We start from the raw sequence: 27,923 nt of genomic DNA, 5'->3' as shown, positions 1-27,923 counted from the left end.
ACATTGGCAACCTTGTCCCTATGGGGGATAAAAACAGGTGTTCCTGAGAGAGACTGATGGACAAGGGGTTCACCCAGGGGTTCTCAAACTGGGTTTCCAGGAGCCCCAGGAGTCCTTGTGGGGGCAGAGGTGGAAAGAAGGAGGGGCAGGATTCCAACCCAACCCAGGCAACGTGGCTTCTGTCTGCTTTATATATCAGGCTTCCGAGCAGGACTTCATTTGAAGAAAAGTTTCTATAGTTTCAAATGTTGAGACGGGGCTCCTGCCTACTGTGTGGGAGGCCTGGGATCCACTGTGTGGGAGGCCTGGGATCCACAGTGGGGGAAAGAAAAGAAAAGAAAAGAAAAACTCGCTGCCAGTCCTAGGGAAGGGAGAAGGTGACAACCTTGTCGCTGAGTTTGCGAGAGGCAGCCGCCAGGTGTGCTCGGAACCACCTTTGAGCTGCAGGTGCTCTGAGTTCAGAAGCAATGCAAGAGAGGGGAGGGCCTCTTTTGTCAGGGTCCAGCTTGGCCACTTTGTCCTTCCCCTGGCAGGACCCCAGGCTGGATGGACCAGTTCAGAAACTGCAGGTGACAGTAAAATCAAGTCAAGCCTTGAGCCAAGTCAAGCATTAGGAAGTGACTCAAACCCCAGCAGGGTGGGAAGCCTGATGCGGACATCAGAGCCAGGTCCCTGGATCCAGTGACCAGAGGCCAAGCGGTGCCAGTGACCAGAGGCAGTCTCGGACGACCTGCTCACAGAGTGCCTGCGCGTGGAAAGGCCGGCTCCACGTGGTCAGGACCCACCAGACAGGAACGTGGGAAGGGACCTGAGCAAGGTACTCTGCACACCTGAGAACTGCAGTATCAGGGGCAGCTGGACACTGTGTCTCTAGGCCCCAGATGGCTGTGCTCTAGTGGGCTGGGGAGTCAGTTCTGTCTTTAGCAGAGAAAAGTCCAGCGGCCTCTGCCGGCCTGTGCGATGCCCGTACAGTTTGCCTGCCCAGCGTTCCTTTCTTTGAGGAGATTCCTTCTCCAGGCCAAAGTGATCGTGCCTGGTCCTTCTGCCAATTCCTCAGGGGTGAACATGACTGGAGCTGACCCATGAGCATAGCCCCCATTCCCCGGGCAGTGACTGGCTCAGGGCTGGGGATGCGACCCAGGCCCAGATATACAAAGTCTTCCCTTTGTCTGTGACAACTGTGAACACAGTATTGACTTGGGATGGCCAAGATACAGCCTGTCCACAAATGAAGCTCAGGGGGGGCTGTAAGACAGAAGTAAATAGTCCCAATGGCATTATCCATGGCTGGATCCAGCCATGCCTAAACCACTGTTTGAGTTTCCAAGTGGCCAGGGCCACAGATTTCCCTTTTTGCTTAAGCTATTATGAGCTGAGTTCTTGTCATTTGTAATCAAGAGCCCTGAGGAAGTTACCCAGATATCTTATGGATATGACATGAGCCCTGGAAGTGAGCTTTCTGTTCCTGTTCCCAACTGTCCTTTGGAGGCCCAGCAACAAGATTCCAGAGCAGAGGCTGCTTTCCCCCAAACACCAGTGTCCATTCCTAGAATTTGGCTCCTCTGCAGCAGGCTCATGGTCCAAAGGGAGCCCCTTCCCTCTGAGCTACTTCCATCTGCTAATATAGCAGTCTCTTCTGTGACCACATTTGATCTGCTTACCCAGCATTTACCCACTTGTCCATGCCCCCAGGATGGGAAGGGAGAAGATGACTGAAGCTGTCCCCAGTCATCCCAGACCTTAGCCCATATCCCAGGATCCAGGATGAGGCGCTGTCATTCACCACTGGCCGTCTCTGGTCTTCCAGGCTAGTGCAACCAGACTCACGGCGGGGAGGAAGCCTTGAATGCCGACATGAGAACCCTCTGCGCTCACATGTGGGAAGCGCACAGCCGTTAGCATCTGTCAAACCAGCATCGTGTGGTGATGTGGAAAGCGCAAGCAACAGCCCTCCCACCCCACACCTCTTATGGTCTTGCCACACTCCCACTAAACCTAGGGGAGTTTTACAGCCAACACATCCCAACAGACAACAGGACATTTCCACCTGCGTCCCCCTGCAAGGCACTTGCCGCAATTTTAAGGTGGCTCTCTACTCAGAATCCCCCCATCACTACGGATGGTGCCACCACCACTTGTGCAAGAAGAACAAATGGGTTTTATCTTGCGTGCAGATTCCCAAGCACTGAGCATGGCGGCCTGGAACATAACACTCAGAAGGGCAGAAAGGCTACCCCTGGTCTCAGTGGGAAAGTGCATGATTGATTAGTGACGTCTACCACGAAGCGGGAATAGCAGCGGCACACAGGCCACACATTTTCCTTGCCACATGGGGTCCCATAAAAGACTATCCAGGCAAGAAATTTCCTTCAGCTCTAATGGCCTGGAAGAGCATTCGGCCTCTGGTACCCACTTTGGACAACAGGAACCACGCCACTCATATTTTTTTCCTGCCTTGACTGCTCACTGGCTCAGAAGTCTAGTTCAAATATAGAACACTGTGTATATATCGGTGGGCTGAGAATGTATTCTAATTCTCCCCCTGGTTTTGACCTTCTAGATGACCTTTATTTTTCCTGATCTTATTTTTATGAGTTTCTATTTAATTACATATACTTATATATACATGCATATGGTATACATATACCTAAGTATATATACATATATGCACACATACATGTATAAATCTACACAAAGGCCTGGTATATAGCACTTACTTTTTTTTTTTTAACCTTTTTGTTATAAATACATGTTTTTATATTTCTTGTTTTTAGTGCTGGAGATCACATCCCTGGCCTCACACACACTAAGCAGGCCCTCTACCACCCAGCACCCCCTCAGCCCTATCTTCCTTATACATAACAGACAATATGTATTCTCATAGGCATCCTTGTGCAGGCAATTTCTTTCTTCCTTTTGTTTTTTTTTTTTTTTTTTGTGGTATTGGGGGTATAACGCAAGGACACTCTAACACTGAGTTACACCCCCAGCCCTTTTTAATTTTGAAACAGGGTCATAGTACATTGCTGAGGCTGGTGTTGAACTTGCAATCCTCCTGCCTCAGCCTCCTGAGTAGCTGGGATTACGGGTGCCTGGTATGTCCTCAATTTCTATTTTTTTTTTTTTTTTTAGAGAAAAATTTTTTTTTAATATTTATTTATTTTTTTTTAGTTTTCAGTGGACACAACATCTTTGTTTGTATGTGGTGTTGAGGATCGAACCCGTGCCACACGCATGCCAGGCGAGCGCGCTACTGCTTGAGCCACATCCCCAGCCCTGTCCTCAATTTCTTTTCTTTCTTTCTTTTTTTTTTTTCTTTTTTTGGCATGGGGGATTGAACTCAGGGGCGCTTAACCACTAAGCTACATCTCTGGGGCCTTTTTGTTTTATTTAGAGACAGGGTCTTGCTCAGTTGCTCAGGGCCTCACTAAGAAGCTGACCTTGAATTCGCGACCTTCCTGCCTCAGCCTCCCAAGCGGCTGGGATTACAGGCATGCACTACCACCACCCTCAATTTCTTTATGGAACATGATGGAGGAAGGAATGGATGGATGGAAAGATAACAGACTGGGAAAACACGAAAGAATAAGGCAGAGTCTTTGCCTGAAAAAATCTGAATTTACTTGCAGTCTGGGATGGTCAGAGATGGGAATTAGACTTCAGAAGCCAGTTTTTTAGTTTCAACTCTGACTAGCTATGTGACCGTGAAGGGAAAGAACTGCACACTCATACACAAACTCTCTCTCACACACACACACACACACCCCACCCACCAACCCAAGGTTTTATCAACTACTAAATGCCCACCCCACAATCTGCCCTACTTCCTTCACCCGGTGGTAGCAAATGAACTGCAGAGGCTGGCGCTGCTCTATGCAGCCAGGTCTATGCACACCACAGCAATTAGTATTAGGAGCAACATTTGAGGCAACAGCATTCAGCCATAAATAATAAGGCACCCAACTGCACGCCCTCCTTACAAATGCGGTAGAAATTCAAAGAGAAAGGAGCCGTTAGAAGCTGCATCTGCATTCAGAGTGTCCTCGTCCCCTCCTCTGATGTCTGAGGGCAGTGGCTGACTGAAGGACTTCGACTCCTTGCTTCTCCCAGCAAGAGAGAACGCCCCAGCCAAGATCAAACGTGCTCCTGGAGACTGGAGGTGGCTGCCCCAGTGCCAGGAGCCTGGTCCCCATGGCCCCGCAGTCTCCTGACCACAGAGTCCCCGCAGAAAGTGTGGCACCATGCACATCACCTGTGCCAGTTGAAAAGGGATGAGAGGGCGAACTGCCAACGGTGGGTCGTGTGGGCGGTGAACCCTTGCACCACCTCCCGCCGGACTTCACAGACACATCACGTCCCCTCCTGTCCCCAATCACAGGCCCATTTATTCCACAGTCACCAGGGCTCCAATCGCCTGAATCAGCACCACTGCTGCGCCAAACAGCAGGTGAAAATGAGACAATGACAGTAACTCGGGTCCTTTTCAACAAGTTTTTCAGGAGGGCAACAGTCAGGCATTTCTTTTCTGGGGGAACTGACGGAATTCACATAGAGAGTTAGACTGTTTCTAAACTCTGAAATGTGCCCTGCCCAGTGAAAGGCTGAGAGTGAAGGGCAAAAAGGGAGGGGTGACAGACAGCTGTTTGCAAACTAATTCAAGTGACAAAGTCTTGTGTAGTTCATCGCTAGAGACCGACTGATGGGGCTCTAAGCTATCCAAAGTGAAGATGGGGACAACTTTTGAAATAAGGTAGCCGGGTACTCTGCCTCCCCAGCCACCACCTAGTGTGGATCCAGAATCCCTGGGCTTACACTGACAAGTCCCCTTTGGCCCAGCTGACTATCTCAGGTGTGCACCTGGATCAAGTCTGCCCGTAGAAGTCGATCCCTTAAGGATCTGGGAAATGAGCCAGGAAAGGTGTGCCACGCTATAATCCCAGTGGCTCAGGAGGCTGAGGCAGGAGGATGGCGAGTTCAAAGCCAGCCTCAGCAACAGCGAGGCACTAAGCAACTCAGGGAGACCCTGTCTCTAAATAAAATACAAAATAGGACTGGGGATGTGGTCAGTGGTTGAGTGCTCCTGAGTTCAATCCTTGGTATACCCTATCCCCGCCCCCCCGCAAAAAAAAAAAAAAAAAAAAAAGATACTGGGTTCAGAACCTCAGTACCAGGAAAAAAAACATCTAGGAAATGACTTGGGAGACTCAGGCAGGAGAATTAGAAGTTTGGGGCAGCCTTAGCAACTTAGGGAGACACTGTCTCAAAAAAATTTTTAATTTATTTGTTTGTTTATTATTATTATTATTTTAATGAAAGGAGGCTGGTGCCGTAACTCAGTAGTAGAGCACCTGCCGACTTCAGGTGAGGCCCCGGGTTCCACCCCCAGCACCACCAAAAAGAAGAAGAAAGAAAACGGGGGTGGGAGGAGCTACGGGGTGGGAGGAGCTACTGGGTGGGAGGAGCTAAGATGGTGGGAGGAGCTACGGGGTGGGAGGAGCTGCGGGACTGAGCTCACTACTCTCTAAGACAGCAGGATGCAAACTTATTACCTGCCGAAAGCGCCATTCTCCCCATGTGAAATGACCAACTAAGAGACACAGAAAGGCTAACTGCAGTGCAAGAAAGAAGGGGGGCCAATACAAAGACTGGGGCAGACACAGGCAGAAGGGGCTCCGGGCTTCCCCCAGTGCATGCACTGACCCAGCCTCCTGAGCCCTGGGTGTGCAGCTCCCCTTCTGCTTCTGTGATGCACGCTGGTCCTTGGCAACGAACTCCCTTTCTCCTCCATCTCTACTCTTTGAAACCAGCCCTGGTCAGCACGTTATTCTCATAGTCTGACCAACAGGACAGACACCTACTTGCTTACCTCTCCGGTCATTCTCTGAGCTGATTGGGAATACCTGTGGGAGCAGTCCTCCCCGATTTTTCTGGCGAGCCTGACTCCTGAACCCTCCATCCTACTCCATTCTATCACAAGTGCATTTTTCATGTTAAACTATTTGTGTGTGTGTGTGTGTGGTAGTGGGGCTCGAATCCAGGGGCCTTAACCACTGAGCCACATCCCCAGCCCTATTTTGTGTTTTATGTAGAGACAGGGTCTCACTGAGTTGCTTAGTGCCTCACTTTTGCTGAGGCTGGCTTTGAACTCGAGATCCTCCTGCCTCAGCCTCGTAGGCTGCTGGGATTACAGGCGTGGGCCACTGCGCTCGGCCTAAACCATGATTACTTAAGCTTTTCCCATCTTTCTAATTAATTTTCTAGAATTGGAGTGTGGTCTTTGCCCCTTACACTATGCATCCATGGAGGCTTTATTTTCATGACTTTATAACGTCTGGTTTACAATAGTTCGACTGCCCACATCTTTGTTCTGCCCAGTCACCTTGCCCTTCCTCCCACCACCTCAGGAAAAAAAGAGTCAACTAACAGGTGAAGTGCACAAGGGGTCTGTGTGTTTTTTATGTAGCTTCAGAGTTAGATTGATATCGACAGGCACAGATTTAGTCTTGTCATTGTGTTTACATGTTGGGGGGAAAAATTCAGTTTATTAAACATTTCATGTTCCTGCGTCCAAACTTTGCCAGGCTGGAAACTTGGACCTTCTCTGTGTAGTGATTTTTCATTTTAGTTTTCACAACCTGGAGATCAGACTGTTGCTTTTGCATGGTGTATGTAGTGACTCGTGACTGAAGTTTGCTTTGTTCTATAGCATCTGCACTCCTTGTGTTTTTCAAGAGCTATTTTGCAAACAGATGATGTATTTCTCCTTTGAAAACACAATAAAATTGAGAGAGAGAGAGAGAGAGAGAGAGAGAGAGAGAGAGAGAGAGAGAGAATACCTGTGGGCAGCTAGGCCACTGTCAAATTCCAGAACATTTTCATCTTGTTCTGGTGGCACATGCCTCTAATGCCAGTTAACTCAGGAGGCTGAGGCCGGAGGATCACAGGTTGGAGGCCAGACTGGCCAGTTTACAGAGGAAATAAAAAGACGGAGGAATGTAGCTCAGTGCTAGAACACCCCTGAGTTCTATCAACAGTACCACAAAAACCAACCAACCTGGGGGTATTCAAATCAGTGGCTAGGGGAGAGAGAGATTTCAGTGGTAGAGGCTCCAGGGTGTATCTCCTTCTAGCAGGGCGACCTGGAATAACAAGCCTCCCTGAAATGCAGGTTCCTTATACCTTGGCCTCTGCAGCTACATCCCAGATCCTCTCCTGGCCCTCTCCAATCTGCCCTCACTGTTGTCACAGTGAGCTCTTCAAAATGCCAGCCCTGTCATGGAACTACTCTACTTAAAATCTCCCCAGTGCACTGAGAATAAAACCAAAATCCTTACCCACCTGGGGCCTCTGTATTCCCCTCACCACCAGGCTCCTTTCTATAAGCACTACAATACTACTACGTGGAGGTGTTTCCCCAACCCTCTCTCCACAATCTCTTTTGCCTAATGAACTCCATCTTTAAAAAAAAAAAAAAAAATGTTTTTTTTTTAATTAGTCCCATCATTGAGATATAATTCACAAACCATAAAACTGGGCCTTTTGAAGTTTTTCAGTCAATTCAGAGCTGTGCAATCCCCACCACTATCAAATTCCAGAACATTTTCCTCACTCCAGAAAGAAACCATTAGCAGTCATTCCAATGCCTCCCTTCTGCACGGCCCCTGGAAACCACCGATCTACTTTCTGTCTTATGGATTTGCATATTCTGGGCATTGAATATAAATGGAATCACAAGATATGTGACCTTTTTTATTCACGACTTCATTTTTTTTTTCCTGTTTTAATCTTTGTTGTTTTTATCCCTTCTCTTGGCTTTGGGTTAAACTTACTGTTCTTTTTCCATTTTCTTAAAGTGGAAGATTATTAATTTGAAGTCTTTCTTCTTTCTTAATATAGGCCTGTCTATGGTTATAAGTTTTGCAAGTTTTGGTATGTTTTCATTTTCATTCATCTTAAGGTTTTTATTTTATTTTTTTAAATTTTCTTATGGTACTGGGGATTGAACCTGGGTGCTCTACCACTGAGTTACATCCCTAGCCCCCTTTTTTATTGTTGTTTTTATTTTGAGACAGGGTCTCACTAAGTGGCAGAGGCTGGCCTCAAACTTTTATCTTCCTGCTTCAATCTCCCTGGTAGCTGGGATGATAGGTGTGCACCATCATACCTGACTCATCTCAAAGTACTTTCTAATTTCTTTTGAAATTTCTTCTTTGACCCCTTGATTATTTAGGAGTGCATTTACTTTCCACATTTGTGAATTCCTCAAATTTCTTTTCATTTCTGATTTCTAATTTTCATTCCCCTTTATCAGAGAACATACTTTGGAGGACTTCAGTCCTTTTCTATGTATTGAGACTTGTCTTACAGCTTAACGCGTGATCTCTCTTGGAGGATGCTTTAAATGCACTGCAGAGTGAGTGGTCTACAGATGTTAAGCCTGATTGCTTTACAGTGTTATTCAAATCTTTTATTTCCTTGTTCATCCTCTTCCTCCTTGTTCTATTCGTTATTCAAAGTGAGACCTTGAAGTCTCCGGCTTTTATTGTTGAACTATTTCTCCCTTCATGTATTAGTTTTGCTTAATGTATTTTGAGAACCTGTTATTAGGTGCATATGTTTATAATGGTTATGTTATCTTGATAGATTTTTTCTTCTGATCATTATAAAATATCCTTATTAGTCTTCAGTAAGAGTTTTTATATTAAAGTTGATTCAGTCTGACATTTTAGTTACTTCAATTTTCTCTTAGTTCCTGCTTACATAGTAGGTATTTTTTCCATCCTTTGACTTTCTATTGGTATCTCTTGTAGATACTTTGATCATAATTTTTTATTGTTTTTAAAGTTCATTCTGCAATCTCTTTTTATTGGAGTGTCCAGTCCATCTGAATTTAATATAATTCCTAGTGAGACAGGATTTACGATATTTTGCTATTTGTTTTCTATATGTCTTATGTTCTTTTCTTGTCCCTATATTCTTAAATTTCTGTCTTCTTTTGTGTTAAATTGGCATTTCTAGCATACCTTTTAATTATCTTTTATCACATTTTTAAGTTATTTTTCTTAGCAGTTGCCTTGGAGAAATACAATTATTTTTTCCCCCAGTGCTGATAATTGAACCCAGGGCCTCATGCATGTTGGGCAAGGACTGTACCATAGAGCCATATCTCCAGTTCATACAATTAATCTTTTAATTTAAAACAATCTAACTTGGATCAATACTGACTTAATTTCAATAGATTAAATATTGCTCTACCATTCCGTCACGTGCTGCATGACATTTCAGTCAATGGCAGAGTATATAACAACAGTGGTTCCCGTAAGATTACATCACTTGGTGGTGCGGTAGCCATCTCCTGTAAGAACTCTTATGATAATAACAAAATTGCCTAGTGATGGGTTTCTCAGAACACCACCCTGTCATTAAGTGACATGTGACTCTTCTTTTCCCTCCCCCTTCCTTTGTGCTCCTATTGTCACACACACTATCTTTGCAATGATAAGCCTGTCAATAGAGTTTCGTAATTATTGCTTTACGTCGTTGTCTTTGTAATCAGGAGAAGAAAAGAATTACAAACAAAATACACTTTTAAAGTGCTCTTTATTTCCTCATGTCACAGATTTGGGTCACTCTCTAATCTTTTCAAATCTGCCTGAAGGACTCCTTTTAGTATTTTTTATAGGGCATGTCTGCTAACAACACATTTTTCTCAGTTTTTATTGATCTCCAATGCCTTGATTTCTCCTTCTTTTTACAATACCTTTATTTTATTTATTTATTTTTTTATGTGGTGCTAAGGATTGAACCCAGGGCCTCGCACATGCTAGGCGAGTGCTCTACTGCTGAGCCACAACCCCAGCCCCTCTCCTTCATTTCTGAAGGATAGTTTTTCTGAACATAGAGTTCCTGACTAAACGGCTTCTTTCAGCACTTTTGACGTTATTCTACTGCCTCCTGGCTCCCATGGCTTCTGATGAGACATCAGCAGTGAAGTTGACCTTGTTAAGGATCCCTAAGGACTGAGAAACTCTATCTAACCCTTCAGTTCTGATCTCAGACATCTCCTCCCTGGATCAGGTTGGACTCTTTGGTACCCATACTCTTTCTTAGAGTAGGGAATACCGGGGATTGAACCCAGGGGCACTCAACCACTGAGCCACATCCCCAGCCCCATTTTGTGTTTTATTTAGAGACAGGGTCTCGCTGAGTTGCTTAGCACCTCGCTGGCTTTGAACTCGAGATCCTCCTGCCTTAGCCTCCTGAGCTGCTGGGATTATATGTATGCGCCACTGCGCCCGGCTCTACTTATACTCTTACACTTTGAATTGTCCTTTGTAGTGATTATTACCAATGTAATTGAATCATTAATGATAAAATAGCTCTTTAATATGTGCTCATAAGTTCCATAAGACAAAAACCAGGCCTGCTCCCCAGAAGCAGCACAGTGCCTGGCGTGCTGCAGACTTTCAATAAATATTTACTGAGTGAATGAATGGAACCCATCCTAAAGGAAGCTGAATTACTGGTCTCAACTTTTCGCCCCCTGTATTAGTATTAAATAGCCACACCCCACAGTGGCCTGCTGGTGGGAATGTACTTCCCTGCCCCTTGGCTTGGGGTTGGCCATGTGACTGGCTTTGCCCAATGAGCTATTCATGATATCTTGTGGGGAGAAAAGGCTTGTGCGATTGAACTCTCTCTCGGACTCCCGCCTGTCCCCTGAAACATAAACGCCTTGGGTGTCACTGGTCCAAGTGGGATCAGAGACACAGGGAACAAACCCAAACCCAACTCACAGCATGAAGCCAACCAAGTCCCACTGAGAACAGCCTAGATCGGCGAACCTCACCCAACCCACAGTTCTGTAAGAGAGAAATAAATACTTACTGCCATATGCCAGCGGGTTTCAGATGGTTTGTTACGCTACAGTATTGTGGCAGTCAATGCCTAAGACATATGCACTGGGAAATCTGAAGACTGGAGGAAGTCCTGGGGAAGGTCTTCCATGTGGTCCTTCATATGGCCCACAATTGGGTCCAGATGGATTCTCTGGGTAGTTCCACTTCCCTGCTCCTCAATCTTTGGAGATGTGTCTTACCTTCCTCCCTCAAGCCTGCACTCCCGGCCCTCCCCAAGTCTACTTCTAGCTCCCCTAGACTTGTCTCCATTTGCTTCCATCCTCAGGTCTGTCCCAGAGCCCAACATAACCCCTAAGGGTCCATGAGTCCATGTTTTAGCAGAGCTCACACAATCAACTTCCCAGAAGTTGACAATCCCATAACTGAGGTACTCATCTCCAGGACCACCCTCCTGGAGCAGCCCAGAGTGTACTAAGCACCTAGTACAGTGCAAGGCACATGCGATAGGTGCTTGCTTAGAGTTAGGCTATGTCCTCCCCACTCTGCCCCCTTACCAATCCCACCCCTTTGCCTGAGAGTTCATCTTCACAGCAGAAAACCTGTGGTTCCTTCTCTGCTGTGGGGCTGGAAGGAGGATACGCCTTCATCTATCTCAGAGGCTGAGCTGTCTTTCTTCCTTGACGGATACTCCAAACTATGACGAGGAGGGGACGAGACACAGCACGCGTCTTTCCATGGCAACTCTGCTCAGTGCCTGATCTAAAATTTTATTTATTCATTCCAAATGTATCGCTGCCTATTTCAAGAAGGGCTTGAGGCAGTTTAGGGGCTAAATGTAATAAAAATAAACAACTTAAGGATCAAAGAGAACAGAGGCCAAGCAGAAAGGAAAAAAAATGTCACCAGCAATCTGATGATTTAGACTGAGCAACACATCTTGCTACAAGCTCTCTAGCAGCCAGAGACAAGGCAGTGGAGGGGCTGTGGACCTCAACACCAGCCCAAAGACAGCAGCAGTCCTGGGAGGGAACCCCACTCAAAGAGCTCCCCGTCCCCAGGGACACTCCTCGGGGCAAACTAGGGAGACCCCAACGTCTCAATAACAGCCGCCACCATGGGCCATAAGCTTTTATGTTTCGTATGTGACTTCTCATTTAATGCTCATGATAATGCCTCAGACACTCTCATGACTCTTACTCTACAGATGAGGACACTGGGGGCCCAAGGTCACAGCAATGTCTCAAGGTCACAAAATGGGGAACAGGTAGAACCCGGAAGAAAACTGATTCCAGGGCTGGGGTTCCGACTCAGAGGCACAGCACTTGCCTAGAACACTCGAGGCCCTGGGTCCAATCCCCAGCACCAGAAAATAAATAACTGTAACTTATAAAAAATACCTTCACAGAAATGTCCTAACAAACACTGCCAGCTGCGGTGGCATACACCTATCATCTCAGCTACTTGAGGCTGAGGCTGGAGAATCAGACATTTGAGCCGAGCCTGGGCAATTTAGCAAGGACTTGTCTCTAAATAAAAATATTTTTTAAAAGGGGTGAGCATGTAGCTCAGGGGTAGGGTGCTTGCCCAGCATGCTCGAGGCCCTGGGCTCATTCTCCAGTACCACCAAAGAGAGAGAGAGAGAGAGAGAGAGAGAAACGAACCCAGAGCCTCAGCCCTTAAGTTGCAAGCATCCAGCCTGCTCTTTCGCGACTCAGCACATCCTTCTACCCTGAGTGTGGCCTCTGGGTCTGGGCAGGCCCTTTTCCCTGCTGAGGCCTCATTCCCACACTTCTAAAGGCCTTCCCCGAGGACTGCCCATCACCTCCTTGTCTCCTTGAGAGGCCTATGCAGAGTGTTTGCCTGTATTCGCTGACAACCTGTAGAGATGGGTCTTGCCCTCCTCCCCGCAACTGAATCTGCCCTCCCTACACGACCTCCTCTCAGTGACAAACTTCTAGCTCCTCCCAACTTGCCTCTGCTTGCCATCCATCCCCCAGGCCTGTCCAACACCAGCACCCGAAGGGTCCATATTCTACCTCTGTTGGCAGAGCTCATCATAGGACAGTACCATACAGCAAACCTCATCAAGGCAATGACCCCCACGGTACAGACCTTTAGCCCCTAGCTGAGCTGCCCCGTGAATCAACACTCCGGACATCAGAAAAAGTGGTGTCAGTCCATGGTTGCGTACCAGATGCCCCCTTGGCCTGTCCTTTCTACCCTAACCGCAGAGCATGACCTGGATGGAAATTCAACTTACAAAAGCAACTTCTCCTTCCTATAGGGTCTTTCATTCCCAGGTTTCTCCTTTGCTAAATTAGTTCCCAATCTCCCTGTGGGGCCAGAACCCGACAATGGGTCTGTGGGCAACCTGAGGCCAGGTCAGCCCACGGGGATCCTTTGTGAAATCAGAAGAGGTCCCCCTTTGTGGGAGCACTTAGAAACACTGATAAACTGATAAGGTGAAAACAGGACATTCCACATCCATTCGTTAGAAAATAGTCGTAATAAGCCACATGGTGTCCTCAGATAGTGCTCCACCTGCAAAAGTGACCTGGGCACCCTCAGCCTAGGCACAAACCAAATGAGAAGCTCAAAACACTTACCCAGCAGAGCTCGAGAAAGGGAGACTGCCAGGATCTGAATGTTTGGGTCCCCCCACCAATTTTCTGAAATCTTAATAGGGCCACACATTATTACCCTATAGACGGTAGTGCATGATTACACTACCGGTATGACTCTGCAGGTGTTCAGCCTGAGAAAGGAAACGTTGTGCTCCATTTGTGTACCATGTGTCAAAATGCATCCTACTGTCATGTATAACTAATTAGAATAATTCAAAAAAAAAATACAGGGGCTTGCTAAGTTGCCCAGGCTGACCTTGAACTAGCCATCCACCCATCTCAGCCTCCTGAGCCACTTGGGATCGTAGGTATGCACCACTGCACCCTGCACCGTGCCTTGTCCCTACTTAGCTCAAGTTTAAAGTGCAAGGTCAGGATAAACCCAGAAAAGTGGGAGGTCTTTGTGTTTAAGTCAAGGTCATGGTACTGCAGAGAAGTGGCTTTTGGAAATTAAGAAACCCTGCAGCAGAACTGGAAATGGCGGGTGGAAAAAAAAGTCACTGGCATCTGCTCTCGGAAAGGGCCACCATGGTGGGGAGGGAAGAAGCAAGACCTGGGCAAACGCGGGCAACCTCTTGGCTCCAGCCACAGCCAGGACCGATTCTTACCATGTGGGGTTGGAAATGACTTCACGTTCATCTCTGACCTTTTCTTGGCCAGCTTCACCGGCAGCACTTTCCTCTTGATCAAATGCACTCCCAGATGCTGACATTAACAAGGACAAGCACTGTGACAATTCAGAAATTGGGTCTTTTTCTGTCACGAATCTGTACAATTCGATAACATTTTAAAAAGAAACCAAAAGGGAATTCATTTCCCTTTTCATTTTCAGATGAGGCCCCCACTTGGGGCTGAACAACTTAGATGTGAGTCTTTTTGTTGTTGTTGTCATTGAAGATGCACACAATACCATTTTTTTTTTTTTTTAATGTGGTGCTGAGGCTCAAACCCAGTGCCTCACACGTGCTAGGCAAGCGCTCTACCACTGAGCCACAACCCCAGCCTAGATGTGAGTCCTCTTAAGCAAACAATCCCTGAGGAATGGCATGAAAGAACTTTGGATTGAACCCTTGTTTTCTTCTCACTGCACCAAACACCCCCTTACCTAATCCCTCTATGTGCTCTATCAAGGAGCAAGAGGGGGTGAACCCGGGTTCCAGAAATTAAGTCCAGAAAATAACACACTCTCTTGCATTTCACCTTCCAAATTAAGCCAGTGTTCTCCATTAGCTTTCCACTGGGGACTAAGAGAGAATTGTTTCAAAACTGAGAATTGAATTTAAAGTAAGGAGAGGGAAAGAGTTAAAAAAAAAAAAAAAAAAAAAAAAGCAGCTCACCAAGCCCAGATGTTGGAAGTAGTTTGCTTGAACTCGGGGCCTGGTAAAAGTTAGGCAACTGCTCTTTCTACCACTACTTCACACTCCCAGCCTGCTGCAAGCTTTTTAAATTAGCTCTAATGTGATCTAAAGCGACTGCCTGTTTGAGAGTTCGCTTTGTCAGCCCAGGAATCCATCTGTCTGAATGGGGTCATGGGGCTGTGGCTGTAGCTCAGGGGATAGAGTGCATGCTTAGCATGCATGAAGCCCTGGGCATGAGTCCCAGCACCAGAACAAAACTAAATGAAAAATTAATGGGTCATGTGAAAACTCAGCACTGTTTAAAGGCCACTTATTTACTCTCAGTTTTAGCAATGTGAGAGGCACTCTCCACCTAATTTTTTATTCTAGTCATTGATGGGAGACACTGTATCTATGTGGGTTCTTTGGTTATTATAAGCAACAGAAGTCAAGTCTGGCTGACTGAAACAGAAAGGAATTCACTGGAGGAATATCTTGTAGCTGAGAATCAATAGGAAGGCTGAAGATTCTAATGTGGAAGAAAACAGGAATTCTGGTAACGGCAAGAAACTGAGCCTCAAAGTCTCATCAGCTGCCAGGATGGGAATAAGTGGCTCCAATTGTCCTTTCTATCCTTGCTTCAGTTGCTCCAGGTTCAGATCCCAGAATGGAGCGCCCAGGGAGGTAGCCCAGTTCCATCCCTGCCCTAGGTGGTAGCTAGCTACACAGGTATGTTCCCTTTCTCGAAGTGAGACAGGTAGTTCACTTATGTGTGCAACGCTCCGAATGGATGCTGTGGTTCAATTGAAAAGATAAATTTACACTTAGCCTAGGACCTAGCCATTCTTCGGCTAAGAGAAGTAAATCATGTAAAAGAAATGATATCTATAAAAGGAATAAAAAATATGTCAACATGAAGATTTATAGCCACTCCATTTTTAACAGTCAAAAGCTAAAAACAACTCAGGTATCCATCGGCAGGCAATTTGGATGAGCAAGCTGTACATATTCCTACAAAGAAATACCATAAAGCAGTTAAGAAGGAAGGCAAACACTGATATAGCATCGGGAAGACTCTCAAAAACCTTTAGTCAAGTGAGAAGCCTTTCACAAAAGGTCACATATTGTATGAGTCCATCTAAACGAAGTTCTAGCTCAGGCAAAATTAATCTACAATGGAAAAGGAATCCGATTAGAGGCTGATTCTGGGGGAGTGCATGGGGATTGACCAGGAAGGGTCATGAAGGAACTTTCTGGGCTCATGGTTATGTTCTCGATCTTCATAGGGGTCTGGATCACCCAGGTCTATGCATTTATCTCAGTTCATTGGAGAGAACATGTAAGATTTGTGCATTTCATTGTATGCGCATTTTACCACAAAAGGATCATAAGCAAATATTGAATTTTAGTTAATGGCAAGCTTGCCGAAGTATCTGACTGTTTTGTTCATCAAAAGATGCTATTAAGATGGTGAAAAGGCAAGCCACATACTGCGAGAAGTATTTGCAACACATAATAGGGGCCGGATTAGTACCACATCGTGAATGCATGAAGATCTCCTAGGAATCGATAACAATCTAATAAGGGGGAAAAGCCGGTAAAGAAAAGTACAAGATGTGCAAACGAGAAAACACAAATAGCTCATAAACCCACTCGGCCTCAATAATAATCAGTGACATGCCAATTTAACTCACAGTGAACCCTCGGTTCACCCAGGCCAGGTTGGCATAAATTAGACATCTGGATGATACTAAGAACCAGCCAGGATGTGGGGTAACAGGTACTGAGACCCATGCCTGGAGGGGACACACAGTGCTCTAGACTTCTGGAAGGGACAGGAGATTCCACTCCTAGATATACAGCCTGGAGTCGCCTACACCTGGAAAGGATGTTGGTAACAGGAAAGAAAAGCAGAAACAAACCCCACGTCCATCAACAAGTGGAAGGGATAAATCAGGCATCTTTGCACAAGGCAGCAAAAAGGGAATGAACTAGGGTGACATTTAACAAGAGGATGAGTCTCAAGAACACACTCGCTTACCAATGTAGCTATTAAAAAGTGGGGATAGAATACAATTCCATTTGTAAAAGTTCAAATGCATGCAAAAATCAAACAATCAATTAAGGATATAAATCTGTGTTGTAAGGCTCTAAAGAACAGCACATGAAGGATTATAGTGAAATTGATGTGAGCGTTCCCTCTGGGGAGAGGAAGGGGAGACGATCCTTTTAAGGAGAGGTTTAAAAGCAATTTTTAACGGGTTAGTGGTGCTCTCTTTTAAGTTGGCTGGGTAGATGTCTGCTTTATTAGTCTTCTTAAACAATACATTTATGTTTTATATGCTCTTTTTTTTTTTTTGACCACATTCCCAGTCCCCTACTTTGTAAAAATATTTTTTTAGTTGTCAATGGACTTTATTTATTTATGTGTGGTGCTGAGAATTGAACCCAGTGCCTCACATGCCAGGCAAGCACTCTACCACTGAGCCACAACCCCAGCCCATCCCCAGCTCTTTTTATGTTTTATTTTGAGACAGGGCCTCGCTAAATTGCTGAAGCTGCCTTTTTTTTTTTTTTTTTTAAAGAGAGAGAGAGAGAGAATTTTTAATATTTATTTTTTAGTTTTTGGCGGACACAACATCTTTGTTTGTATGTGGTGCTGAGGATCGAACCCGGGCTGCACGCAATCCAGGCAATCGCGCTACCGCTTGAGCCACATCCCCAGCCTTTGAACTTGCAATCCTCCTCCCTCAGCCTCTAGAATCGCTGGCATTACAGATGTGCGCCACCACAACTGGCTGTTCTATTTGCTTTTAATATGTGTATTTCATAATTAAAAATTTAACAATAACCTTCAGCTAAGACAGTAGAGCACAGCTACTTGGGAGGTTGAGGTGGGAGGATTAATTGAGTCCAAGAGTTTGAGACTGGCCTGGGCAACATAGTGAGACCCTGTTGCAAACAAATATATATATTCTTATATTCCAACAATATTCAGTTACAAAGAAAATGAGGGGTTGGTGATACAGCTCAATGGTAGAGCACTTTTGAAGCATGCTTGAAGCCCTAGACTCAATTCCCAGCACCAAAACAAGAAAGAAAGAAAAGAAGAAAGAAAGAGAAAATGAGAGGAAACAGATCATATTTCCAACAGCAATAATAAAACACAAAACAGGGCAGGGGTTGTAGCTCAGTGTTAGAGTGCCTGCAACAAAAAATGCCCGTCTTCCATAAAGAAAACCATGAAATGCTACTGGGCGCTATAAAAGGAAAGATGTGCCAGGCCCACCTTAATCCCAAGCAGCTCAGGAGGCTCAAGCAGGAGGATCACAAGTTCAAAGCCAGCCTCAGCAACTTAGCCAGGCCCTAAGCAACCCTGTCTCTAAATAAAATATAAAAAAGGGCTGGGGATGTGGCTCAGTGGGTGAATGCCCCTGGGTTTAATTTTTAATACCAAAAAAAAAAAAAAAAAAAAAAAGGAGAGATAACAGAAAACAAGACATGAAGGAATGAAAACGAGACGGACCATACTTCTGAACAGGAAAACTCAGTATATTTATTATTTTATAAGTTTAATGAGGTTTTGATTATATATATATATATATATATATATATATATATATATATATATAATATATATATAGTACTAATATATAATACTAATATATATATATATATATATATATATATATATATATATATATATATATATATAAAATACTAATTTCATGCAGAAGAGGGATGCATCACTAAGGAAAGCTGGAAAGGGAATTTGCATGGCCGGACATCAAAATATATAAAGCTGTAACAAAAAAATATATATATAACAGTGAAGGGAAAAGAGACAGACTCATGAAAAAAACAGAAAGCTGGAAGCCAACCTGTTTGCACACTCTAATAAAGCTGACATTTCAAGTCAGTTGGAGGAAAGAAGAAAGATTCCTAAAAATCCCCTCCAGGAGCTGGGAGGCTGAGGGGCCGGGGAGGAGAGAGGCTCTCTCTGCTTCTCTTCTGTACTTTCTGGCTTTTGAACCACACGACAGAATGAACTGAACATTCCGAATCAAAAAAGCCACAATCTGAAATGCTCCAAAATCCAAAACTTTTTGAGTGTTGATATGATGCCACAAGCAGAAAATTCCACACTATAAAACTTGCTTTGTCCATAAAATTATTTCAAATATCACATAAATTACCTTCGGGGTATGGGTATAAGATGTGTATGAAACAGAAATAAATTTCTAAATTTCATACTTAGACCTGAGTCCCATTCCCCAAGATGCTTCATTATGTATTTGCAAAATTTTGAAAATCCAAAAACATCCCAAACCCCAAACGCTTCTTATTCCATGCATTTAGGATAATGGATACTCAATCTGTAATGTACATTCAAAAAATTAAGTTAAATTCAAAAAATTAAATTCAATATATAGTTAATGGGGAAAGAAAGTGCACCCAAAGAACTGGTCAATGGTGTGTACAAACCAGGGGCATGCCTGGCATCGTAAACCAAAATAAATTTCAACTGGGTTAGAATTGAACATAGAGCAGAATGGAAAGACTGAATCCCAAAAAGAAAATATTGGTGACTATATATCTGACCTTGGGGTGGGGGAAGATCTTTCAAACCCCAAAGCAAAGGAAGAAATTATAAAATGAAAGAATTGAGAGACTGAGTCACACATGTTGGTCAGCTCGGGAGGCTATCATGAAGCACCGTAGATAGGTGGTTTCCTCCAAAGATATTTATTTCTCCTCGATCTGTAGGCTGCTAAGTCCAAGGTTAGGGAGCCAGTTGATTCGGTTCCTGGTGAGGCTCTTTCCTGGCTGGGAGACTGCTGCTTTCTCCCGGGTGTCCTCAAGTGGCCTTTCCTTGGGGCATGTGAGGGGATAAGAAGAGAGCTGTCTGCGGCCTCTTCTCAAAAGGGCACTAATCCTACTGATCAGGGCCCTACCCTTCTGACCTCTTTCAACCCTAATTACTTCCTTACTCTAAGTAACCCACACTAGGGCTTCAGCCTATGAATTTGGGGGGAACACAAACATTCCACCCATAAACATTTAAAACTTCTCTATATAATAACCATAAAAGAAACAGGCCAGGGCTGGAGATGTGGCTCAAGCGGTAACGCGCTCACCTGGCTTGTGCGGGGCGCTGGGTTCGATCCTCAGCACCACATAAAAATAAGATGAAGATGTTGTGTCCACCGAAAAATGAAAAATAAATATTTAAAAAAAAATAGGCCAAACTGAGGGGGAAATAGTTGTTACATATGTCAGTCAATACTTTCACAGATAAGTAACATTAAATAAAATACAGGTTATAAAATTCTCCATATAATGTGTTCTAAAAAATTTTTTTTTTAAATACCTTTATTTATTATTTATTTATTTTATATGGTGCTGAGGATCGGACTCAGGGCCTCCCACCTGCGAGGGAAGTGCTCTATCACTGAGCTACAGCCCCAGTCCCTAAAAACAATTTTTTTTTAATGGTGCTGGGGACCAAACCCAGGACCTCACACATGTTAGGCAAGTGCTCTACCAGTGAGCTACAGCCTGCTCACCACACAACGCTCAGAATGAGGATGAGCCTGGCACAGCCTCACACAGTCCTTGATGTGTGACCCATGCTACCAAAGATCCACCAAGAAACCTCTGAAAGAGGCCCCGGGGGAGGAGGGCATGATGGGGAGCTGGAATCAGAGAAACTCTTGCTTTGTGGAAAAGGGGAAGGCTTATTTGTGATGATGCTAGAGGGATAGACTCAAAAGCTCTATCATTGAGCTATCTCCCCAGCCCCTGTGTATATTTTTATAAAAGATATCATACTGCATTTATCACTTCACAACTGGCTCTTTTCACTTTACAATGTTAGAGATTCATCCATGTTGTTCTATAAAGATCTTAGTCTTTTTCAAAGTTGCATAGTATTCCAACCTTTGAAAATATGAGTTCATGCAGTTATCCCTCCACACCACCAGCAGACGTGAAAACTGTACCATTTTCACCGCGGCAAACTGCACACAGAATCTGTCACCTATCCACAAGTACCAGAGTGGTGTTGTTGTTGTTGTTGTTTTTGGGGAGGGGTGGTATTTGTGCTAAAAGGTTGAACCCAGAGCCTCAAGCATGCTAAGCACATGTTCTATAACTGAGCTAACCCCTCTTTCATGTGCCAGTCTCTTTCGGGTAGATCCTGAGTGGTAGAATCGCTATGCTGGAAGGCTGCCTCCCTTTTTATTTTAACAGGCCCTGCCCAGTTGAGTCCCCTGTGATGCTCTTTTCCACACCTCATAGCCCATGGATTATCCATCTGATCACTGTGAAGTTTCTTTTTAGTTTTGGCCCAACATTTTGGCCCACCTGGCTTATTCTGTGCCTTGTTTTTCTTTTGTTGTTGTTGTTGTTATTAAAAAAAAAAAAAAATATATATATATATATATATATATAAAAGTTGTTTGCAGATCTTTATTTTATGTATTTATATGCAATGCTGAGAAACGAATCCAGTGCCTCACACATGCCAGGCAAGTGCACTATGGCTGAGCCTGAGCCCCAGCCCGTGTGCCTTGGTTTTAATCCCATCATTCTTCCTCACTATTCAAGTTGCCATCTAACAATGAGAGAGGCTGTTCCCGTCACTGGCAGCATCCAAGCTCAAGCCAAGGGCTGGGAATATAGCTCAGTGGGTAGAGTGCTTGCCTTGCAGGCAAAAGGTCCTGGGTTCAATCCCCAGCACCATCCCCCCGAAAAAAAAAAGGCTCAAGCCAAATGGTTCGTGGTCACCTATCCTGGCCTCTGATGGAGAGGACCCTTGAATGGGGGAGGAAGTCCTTCCAACTCCAAAATTCTTGAATCTTGGCAGTGAATGGGGGAGGGGGCTATGCAAGGGGAAACTTTACAAACCCTGGCATCAGCTTAACCATGTGGATGGGCCAGACCCAAAGACGAGAAGGCACCAACATGTAAATGAGGCAGGAGCGCAGCCGCAGCAGGAGTCCAGCAGGGCTGGCCCTCAGAGGGTGTGCACCTCATGGCCAGGAAAACCCACCATCAACTTCGTGATGCCCACGGCGGACACAGCAGCATGCAACTGATTAATTGTCCAGGGTGGAAGAAGTGCTTTTACGTAAGGTGCCAACCACAGAACTGCGGGCTTACATAAGGCGCCTGGGTATTTTTAGCAGCACATAACTGCTGTGTGAATGGTGGGGCCACTCTCATCGCCAGGGCCGCTACTTTATAGGCTGCTCAGTCCTTGAAATGCTGGTGTTTGCAGGCCACTGGCGGCGGCTGCAGGGCTGAGGATGTCTGTGCTCAGGCTGCTCCACCATATTCTGCAGTTCCCCCAGGCCACCCTGACTCACTTACCCCCCCAGGGAGGGCATCCAGGGATCAGGCCTGGGCTGCTTTAGGGACTGGACCCAGCCCAGCAGTCACCTGCGAGCTAAACAGGCTCCCTCACAAAGCCAGGGGGATAGAAGGGACGGGAAGAAACCAGAGTTGACCCTGGCTCTAATCCACAGCCCAAGCAGACCCACTCCAGAACCTGCGTGCACACCCTCATGTCACCTCCCACCTGTCATGAGAAGTCCAAGCTTCCAGGTACAGTGAAGTCAAAGGTGTGGGCTTTTATTTACTCTCATATTCACATCCTGGGTTTAAGAGTCATTGCTTCCTCTTTTGATGTAAAGTATAACGCATATAAAGAAGGACACATAAAAACTGATGAATTCTGACAATATGAACACATCTATGTGACCAACATCTAGATTAAAAAATAATAATAATAAGCCAAGGGTGGCATCGGCCTGAAGTTCCAGGTACTGGGGAAGCTGAGCCCGGAGGGTGGTTGAGCCCAGAGGATGGCTTGAGCTCAGGAGTTCAAGGCCAGCCCGGGCTAAACTGACCAAGTTGGCCTTGAACTTGCAATCCTCCTTCCGCAGCCTCCCAAGTCCCTGGGATCACAAGTGTGTGCCACCACCCCAGCTCACCCATTCATTCTTGAAACAAAGTTCTTCCATTGTCCGTACAGTGCCAGGTAGAATACTGACCCCAGGAGTCAGACTTTCTAGGACTAAAGCCTAATTCCTTCACATCCCGTGTCTTTTGAGAAACACTCGACCTCTCTATGCCTCATTTTCCTTGCCTATAAAATGGGAACAACATAGTACTTCTTTTCTTTTGATTCAGGGGATTGAACACGAGAGTGTTTTACCACTGAGCTCCATCCCAGTCCTTTATATATTTTTTAAAATTTTGAGACGAAGTCTTGCTAAGTTACTGAGGGTCTCACTAAATTGCTGTGGCTGGCCTCAAACTTGGGATCCTCCTGCCTCAGTCCCCCAAGTCTCTGAGATTACAGAGATTACAGGCCCAGGGCTTTACATGCAAGGTGAGCACTCTAGCAACTGAGCTACAACCCCAGCCCAACATTAATAGTACTTTCAATCCCACTTCATGGAGGATTAAATAATGGAAGTGTCAGCATCCTGAGCACTTGGTCAGCATGAGTAGCTCTGACCACTGCCAAAGGCACCCTTTCCTTCTTAACACCTCCAAGGTACCCTGCTCTGGGTGGTTCCTGCCAGGATGTCTATGAGCAGAGACCTCAGAGAAGAGGAGACAGCAGCTGAAGACAGGCACCTACAACACCTCTCTCCAGAGCAGGGCTGCACCACACTGACGCCTCCTGGTCCCTCTTCCTCTCCAGCATCCCAAATGCTGTCCTTTTATCCATGGTGTGCTGTGAGTCACTCCAAATGTCACCTAAACTAGGGTCATCATTTCAGGGGCACCATTAGTAGTGGGCCAGCAGCCTGGTGACAACCTGCTGGGGCACCAACAATATCCCGAAATTGCTGCCTGGAAAAAAAACAATTTTTTTTTCTTTTGTTTTAGTGTCTATGCAAAAGAAGTAAAGAGGAGAAAAAAAAATTTTTTTTAAAGAGACAAAGATTGAAAAAGCCCCTTGAAGCATACAGTGCAGAGACCTAGGAGCAAGAGACTTGGGCCTCACATTACTGGTTGTCATGGTAACGGGATTTCACAGCAGGAGCTCATTTTCATATGACAGTGACCTGTGGGAGAAGGGAAGGACGTCTCCTAAAGAAACTTAGTTGAGGGCCTTCTGGGGTGGAGGGTTAGTTTTGTTTACAAAAAAAAAAAGTCATTTAAAAGGGGCTTGGGGGAAGAAATGACCCAGGGCCCTTGCAAAGCTCTCTTCTCCATTTAATCCACAATTCTTACTGAAAACCATACCAGAAAAGAGCCCTTTCCAAGACCTCAGTCTCCCTGAGTCACTAGTCCCACCTAACCATCTGTCTGTTACAAAGTCCTTTCCTGGACTCCAGCGGAGTCCCAAGCAAACAACAAACCAAGTGGCCAGTATGTCCTGCACAACAGGGCCAGGTGCCAAGGGGACACTGAAGATGCAGACCATCTATGCTTTCTGGACAAACAGTCAGACAGCATCAAGTTTCAACCTCCACTCTGTACACCTGCCAACTGTGTGACTCTGGCAGGCCCCTGGTCCTCTCTGCATCTGCATCCTCATGGACAAGATGAGCACAATAACCCTAAGGCCTAAAGGGCTGGGGCTGGAGCTCAAGGCAGAGCTATTGCATAGCATGTGCAAAGCCCTGGGTTCAGTTCCCAGTCCCATAAGAAAGAAGAAGAGAGAGAGACAAAATCAGATTAAGCCTTCAGAATCCTAATGCCTTGTCTCTGAGTGGTGCAAGGACAACACAAAAAGAGGGACTGTCCAGACTGATTAGCACACTGCTCAATACGAGCCACAGAATGACTCGATAAACAGCTGCTATGGCTAAAAGCAGGAAAGGCAGGTCTCAGTGTCTTGTACCCAATGCAATGGGAAGCTGACAGCAGAGAACAAAGTATTGAATTGTGTGGTGCAACCTGTAACCAACCCATCAGTAAGCCCAGAAGAACAGGCTGAGCAGAATCTGGGAAAACAGAACAGTCTTGGAGGAAGATGGAGCTTGAACTAGACTCTGAAGGATGTTGGGAAGTGTTCTTGGAGGTCTGGGGGTAGGAATGCCTTTATTAATCACCCATAGGGTGCCTGGACCTAGGGGTTCAGGGAGAAAGGGAACAGGCTTCCATCAGAGATAGGAGGGGCTGTGAATCAGCAGCAGCTGCAGACAGAGGTGGATGTCTGCAGGGCCAGGAAAGGGGCAGCAGGAGGGAGGGAGGGAGAACCAAGCTTTGCAAGGAAACAGCATCTGAGCCAAGTAGCACAGGGTAGGGGCAAGAAGGCGACAACAGGTAGAGAGGTCAGAAGGTGCAGGACTGGAGAAGGTTTGAGAGTGAGGCCACATGACTGAGACCCTTCACAGGCAGGGCAGGAGCTGAGCTCTACAAGAGAAGGAATCCAGGGCCTCTTCAGACTTCTCAAAGGAGGAGATAAGTGACAAGATAAAAGGGACACTCATTTTAGAGGTGACACTCTGGATGGATGCTGCATGGGTCTGGCAGCAGAGAAGCCAGCTAAGAAACCTGGGTACTCTGGCCTAGGATGTCCCAGACCTAGAAGAGTGGATCACAAAGGAGAGGGGAGAGGCAGAGACACTTCAGAGACAAGTGTGGCATGACAGAGTGGGGGAAACCCACAGATGACAAGCGAGAGAGGGCACTGCCTGGGAAGAAGAGTCCAGACTTGGATGTGCTGAGTTTGTGGTGACCCTGGGGCACCCAGTGGAGCACAACAGGACAGGGGTGGACAGCAGAGGCAGTGCTCCTGGAGGACTCCTGCAGACAGCCCCATACACAGGGCCTGGAAAACCGTCCCAGAAAAGAGGGAAGAGGTTCAGAAAAGGAAAAGGAACAATCAAGAATGAGAAACCACCCCAGGAGAGAGACTACCCAGAAATGACAGCAGACAAGGCTGCAAAGAGGACACAGGCATATAGGGGTCAGCCTCCCAGGGGACAGGAGGATGGAGGGCCCACCAAAGAGAAGTGTTTGGAAAGAAGATGACTTTCAGGAAAGCGGTTTAGCAGTTTCAGCAAAGTGGCAGGGCCAGCAGCCAGGCTGCAGAGGATTAAGGGGAGGGTGGAGGGAAGGAGGTGCAGGTGCACGGCACTTGTGTGTGTGGGGGGGATGTGACAGTGAGAGAAAAGAGGAAGCAGAGCTTATTGCTCAGGCGCCTGGTTTTCTTTTTTGCTATGAGAAGCCAAGTGGATGTCAGAGGCAGGGGGTCGGAGGATCTGGGAGGCCCAGGTGAGGGTGCACTCGCTCCAGGTGTGGGGGCGGGGCGGGGCAGAGCCTGGACTGCAGTGCTGGCAGGTCCGCTGCTCTCACCAGGGTCTCCAGGGATATCTCTTCACTCCTCCTCCCCTGAGACTGCAAGGAGGATCACAGGTTCCTTGCTGCGCTGATGGAGGGTGACACACTGTTCACCTGAACACCCTAGCTTTAATCTCCATGAGGACAGGTTTCCACCTTCAGCACATACCTCTCCCCAAGGCAACCCCTGGAGTGTGACAGACCACCCACGTAGATAATCAGGCCTCTCCCGCATGTGAGCAGACAGGCAGGAGTCTAGAATCCCGGGCCTCCCAACAGAGCGCTCTCTGCAGTCCAAGGAAGGAGACTTCTGCACCACTGCTCAGGTGGCCTGGTCTCACTGCGAACCCAGGGCCGTCGCCTGAGCATGGCCTGAAACACTTCCCCCCAACCTCTGCCTGATTGTTGGGAATAGGTTTCTGGAGTGGAAAACAAGCTAGGGGTACGGCTGTCGGGATGAAAGAGGTGGGCAGGGCGCACGGCGGGATCGTGCCTCACCAGGGAGGAAACACTTCCATCGCGCACTCACACACCCCTGGGTGCCAATAGGCCCTCGGAACCCCACTCTTAACCACCTCATCACGGGCGGCAGCAAAGTCCAGCGCCCAGAACCGCCAAGGAGCCCTACGCCAATCATCTGGAGAGTTCGATCCATCGCCACCCTGTACCAGGCCAAGTGCAGATGGGCGAGGGCGTGCCATCCCCACGCAGGTTCCCGCAGGCCGCCGCGGCCACCCCGAGGCCCCTCCCGCCGCACGTGCGCGCCGGCCCGGCGCTGGGTAAACACAGCACTTGTTGACTCGCTCTCCGGCAGCGCTCACCCTAGCGCCGCCTGGTGTCCGCAGTCCTCTGCGCCCTCCCCCATTCGGTCACCCCCGCCTCGCCCGCCGCCCTGAGCTGGGGGCGCACGATCTGCTCCACCAAGGACCCCGGCCAGGTTGCGGGAGAATGCACAAGCCAAGTGTGCAGAAGGCCTGGCCCAAGGGCTGTCCCGGGCAACTCAGGTGCAGCCCCAGACTCGGGCAAGGCCATCGGCGGGTGCGGCCGGGAAGGGCAGCTGGGCTCCCGGCCCTGCCCGCGCCCCGCCGGCCCCTAGGCTTGCCCCCACCCCACCTACAGAACTCCCAGGTCCCAGCCGCTCCTCGGGCACCTCCCTGCGCGCCCCCCTTCGGCCCCCGCAGCGAAGCCCAACGCACTCCCAGGAGATCAGAGGCTGGGACCCCAAAGGGGGTCGGCCCCACTTTCGCCACACTTACCTGGGGGCTCGGCCCAGCCGCTCGGCGCGCTCCCTGGCTGCCCTCTGGCGGCGGCAACGGGTACTGGGCGCGCGCCCTACCCCGCCCCGCCCCGCTCCGCCCCTCTGCGACCTGGTACCTGTTGCTGCCGGTCACCTGGTAGACAAGGGCCCCTCTGGATGGCTGTGGTCCACCCAGAACGGGTCTTGAGGGTTCCTTCTTATTAATGGGTAACTAATAGCACTGTCTTTCCTCTGAGCAGCTTCAAGTCCCTAAATCCAAATCTGACCTATATTTATAGAAATTACCCATTCTAACAACCTCAGGAGACAAAAGAAAGGCAGCTGTGGTTTCTGCGACCTGGAACAGTGCCTGGCACTTGCTGGAGCTCAACATCTCTTTGCTGAATGAAGGAGTGATCCATTGATGTGGGGCAGAGGCAACTTGCTGCAGTCCCTAAAGGGAGGAACCACAAAAAGCTAAAGTCCTCCTCAGCTTTATCTTGGCTCCACTGGGTCAAAACTACTATGCTATGAACTCCATTTCCACCCGTTTTAA

General features: G+C 46.9%; 1 protein-coding gene across 1 annotated transcript in view; it reads right to left on the bottom strand.

Annotated features, from left to right (window-relative positions):
* The window catches only part of Rph3al (rabphilin 3A like (without C2 domains)), a 146,265-nt gene extending 118,840 nt beyond the window's left edge, over window positions 1-27,425 (bottom strand). The window contains exon 1 of the mRNA XM_076870018.1: window positions 27,387-27,425. The gene's annotated coding sequence lies outside the window, so the exon portion shown is untranslated. The remainder of the gene's footprint in view (window positions 1-27,386) is intronic.
* Window positions 27,426-27,923: the final 498 nt, after the last annotated feature.

The sequence above is a fragment of the Callospermophilus lateralis genome, chromosome 11 (genome assembly GCF_048772815.1).
Source record: "Callospermophilus lateralis isolate mCalLat2 chromosome 11, mCalLat2.hap1, whole genome shotgun sequence".
In the NCBI taxonomy this organism is placed as follows: Eukaryota; Metazoa; Chordata; class Mammalia; order Rodentia; family Sciuridae; genus Callospermophilus; species Callospermophilus lateralis.
Note: the sequence above shows the minus strand (reverse complement) of the source record. Positions and strands in the feature narration are given on the sequence as shown.